Source organism: Arvicola amphibius, chromosome 2 (genome assembly GCF_903992535.2).
Source record: "Arvicola amphibius chromosome 2, mArvAmp1.2, whole genome shotgun sequence".
Classification (NCBI taxonomy): domain Eukaryota; kingdom Metazoa; phylum Chordata; class Mammalia; order Rodentia; family Cricetidae; genus Arvicola; species Arvicola amphibius.
Window position 1 is genome coordinate 129,844,193 of NC_052048.2, and position 4,299 is coordinate 129,848,491.

Sequence of the window (4,299 nt, forward strand, 5' to 3'; positions counted from 1 at the left end):
CATGAACATTGATGCAAAAATACTAAATAAAATACTGGCAAATCAAATCCAAGAACACATCAGAAACATCATCCACCATGATTAAGTTGGCTTCATCCCAGAGATGCAGGGATGGTTCAACATACGAAAATCTGTTAACATAATATGCATACAAGGAACATACCTAAACATAATAAAGGCAATATACAGCAAGCTAACAGCCAACATCAAACTAAATGGAGAGAAACTCCCAGCGATCCCACTGAAATCAGGAACAAAACAAGGTTGTCCACTCTCTCCATATCTATTCAATATAGTTCTTGAGGTCCTAGCTAGAACAATAAGACAGCAAAAGGAGATCAAAGGGATATAAATCGGAAAAGAAGTCAAACTCTCATTGTTTGCTGATGATATGATAGTTTACATAAACAACCCCAAAAATTCTACCAAGGAACTTCTACAACTCATAAACACTTTCAATAAAGTAGCAGGATACAAGATTAACTTAAAAAATCAGTAGCCCTCCTGTACACTGATGATAAATGGGCTGAGAAAGAAATCAGAGAAACACCACCCTTCACAATAACCACACATAGCATAAAATATCTTGTAGTAACTCTAACCAAACAATTGAAAGACCTGTATGACAAGATCTTTAAATCTTTGAAGAAAGAAATTGAAGAAGACACCAGAAAGTGGAAAGATCTCTCATGCTCTTGGGTAGGTAGACTTAACATAGTAAAAATGACAATCTTACCAAAATCAATATATTGATTCAATGCAATGCCCATCAAAATCCCAAAAAAAATTTTCAAAGACCTAGAAAGAATGGTACTCAACTTCATATGGAAAAGCAAAAAAACCCAGGATAGACAAGACTATCCTGTACAATAAAAGAACTTCTGAAGGCATCACAATCCCTGACTTCAAACTCTACTACAGAGCCACAGTACTAAAAAACAGCCTGGTATTGGCATAAAAACAGACAGGAGGACCAATGGAACTAAATCGAAGACCCAGCTATTAATCCACACACCTTCGAACACCTGATTTTTGACAAAGAAGCAAAAAATATCAAATGGAAAAAAGAAAGAACATTTAACAAATGGTACTGGCATAACTGGATATCAACATGTAGAAGAATGAAAATAGATCCATATCTATCACCATGCACAAAACTCAAGTCCACATGGATCAATGACCTCAACATAAAGCCAGACCTCATAGAAGAGAAAGTAGGAAGTACACACAAACGCATTGGCACAGGAGACCACTTCCTGAAGATAACCCCAGCAGCACAGACACTGAGAGAAACAATTAATAAATGGGACCTCCTGAAACTGAAAAGCTTCTGTAAAGCAAAGAACACGGTCAACAAGACAAAACGGCAACTTACAGAATGGGAAAAGAGCTTCACTAACCCCACATCAGACAGAGGTCTGATCTCCAAAATATCAAAAGAACAAATAATCCAATAAAAAAAATGGAGTACAGATCTAAACAGAGAACTCTCAGCAGAAGAATCTGAAATGGCTGAAAGACACTTCGGGAAATACTCAATATCCTTAGTCATCAAAGAAATGCAAATCAAAACAACTCTGAGATTCCATCTTATACCTGTAAGAACGGCCAAGATCAAAAACACTGATAATTTATGCTGGAGAGGTTGTGGGGGAAAGGGAACATTCCTGCTTTGCTGTTGGGAATGCAAGCTGGTACAACCCCTTTGGATGTCAGTGTGGCGATTTCTCAGATAATTAGGAAACAACCTTCCTCAAGACACAGTAATACCACTTTTGGGTATATATTCAAAGGATGCTCAATTGTGCCACAAGGACATGTGCACAACTATGTTCATAGCAGCATTGTTTGTCATAGCCAGAACCTGGAAACAACCTAAATGCCCCTCACCTGAAGAATGGATAAGGAAAATGTGGTACATTTTCACAATAGAGTACTACACAGCAGAAAAAAAAACAAAGACATCTCGAATTTTGCAGGAAAATGGATGGAGCTAGAAAACATCATTTTGAGTAAGGTAACCCAGACCCAGAAAGACAATTATCACATGTACTCACTCATAGGTGGCTTTTAAACATAAAGCAAAGAAAAACCAGCCTACAAATCACAATCCCAGAGAACCTAGACAACAATGAGGACCCTAAGAGAGACATACATGGATCTAATCTACATGAGAAGTAGAAAAAGAAAAGATCCCCTGAGTAAATTGGGAGCATGAGGACCATGGAAGATGGTTGAAGGGAAGAGGAGAGGCAGGGAGGGGAGCAGAGAAAAATGTAGCACTCAATAAAAGCATTAAAATTAAAAAAAAATCTAGTTGTCGATGTCAGCAGTAAACAAGTAGGAAAGAGACACTGAGACACCTCTCATGCTCCTGGCAAACCCTGACCATGCAATATCCAGGGATGAACTCAGCAGCTTTTCAGAACGTTATGGAGACGATCTTAAGAGGCTATTGAAGAATATATAATAAGACGGAGTGGATGAAGAAATACGCCATGGATAGCATGGTTTGGTCCTGTAAAAATGTCAAGTTGATCACTAGATTCAATGTTTTGTTATAACCAAAACTCAATAAACATACATGAGAACGAACAGAACATTAAGTAGGGCAAATTCCTAAAGCAAGAACAAAGGGGGGAGTCCTGCTCTGATGTGGGAGAGTCTTCTGTTTGAGTTGATTTCATTGGCTAATAAAGAAACTGCCTGGCCTATTTGATAGACCGCCCCTTAGGTGGGTGGAGTAGACAGAACAGGAAGAAGGAAGTGAGGTAGATGGCTCAGTCAGATGCCACGCCTCTCCTAAGTTAGTCAGACCGCCGTGCCTCTGCTCAGAGCCAGATGCGATGAAGCTCCAGCCCAAGTTGGACGTATGCTAGAAACTAAACGGTAAGGCACCACTTCATGGTGCTACACAGATTATTAGATATGGGTTAATCAAGATGCGAATAAGAGGCTGAAAATAATGGGCCAGGCAGTGTTTAAAAGAATACAGTTTCTGTGTAATTATTTTGGGGCATAAGCTAGTCAGGAGGCCGAAAGCAGGGCGGCGGGAAGCCGGCCCACAGCTCCACACTACACTGCTCAGATATTATGACTTTACTATATCATAATAAAAATAATCAGATGCTACTCTGGGAAGAAACATGACAGTGACCTAGAATGCAGACCCCTGGTTTAGCAAGTCCTTGATATACACAAAAGTGCTTGTTTTTATGTTTATCACATACCAATGTTTAAATATATGAATTATAGGATGGTGTTGGGGAAACAGGTTTAGTCAATAATGGAAACAAAGAGTCATGTGTCCTATAGAAAGGGTAACTCTGGGTAGAGATACGTGAGGGAGAAAAGAAAATGTGAAAGACAGCGTGAATGCGCAGTAAGAATTGATTTCACAATGTACAGCTAAAGCACTGGGGATGGATCCCCGTGGCAAAGAGGGTGCCTAATGTCCTGGAGTGGCTGGGTTCAATGCCGAAGATGGTGGAGGAACTGCCGTAGAAAAGCTTCATCTGTTCTTATTGGAACCAGAACTAACAAAGAACCAATGTTGTTTAAATCCTTACAAAACTCTTCCACCAAGTGACTGTAGCTGAACACCTCCAGTAAGAAGGAAGGAGAGAGACAGCTCAGCAGTTAAGAGTGTGTCATGCTCTTGCAGAGGACCTGAAGGTGATTCCTGCACCCAGTTAGGATCAGCTTACGACTGCCTATAGCTCCAGCTCCAGCTCCAGCAGACCCAACGCCCTCTTCTGGCCTTTACAGGCACTGCACTCATTGCACATTACCAAATGGAGATACACATGTAAACATCTGATTTTTTAAAAGCCATAATGAACTGGGAAAAGATATGTGAAATGTTTAAACCTAGCTAGGAATTAGTATCTGAAACACATCATCAAAAGGCAGCCAAGAAATAATATAAACTATGTAGTGTGAAGTGGCGGGGCTGCGTCGCGCCACCCGGCCGCCGGCTAACTTTACACCCGAAATAATTACACGGAAACTGTATTCTTTTAAAACACTGCCTGGCCCATAGTTTCAGCCTCTTATTGGTTAATTCTCACATCTTCCTTTAACCCATATTTAGTAATCTGGGTAGCACCATGAGGTGTGGCTTACCAGGAGAGATTTTAACCTGCGTCCATCTCGGAGAGGAGCAGCATGGAGACTCACTACTGGCGACTGCCTGAAGCGTCTCCCCAACTCTACTTCCTTGTTCCCACAATTCTGTTCTGTCTATTCCACCTACCTAATTTTTTGTCTCTTAAAGGGCCAAGGCAGTTTTCTTTATTA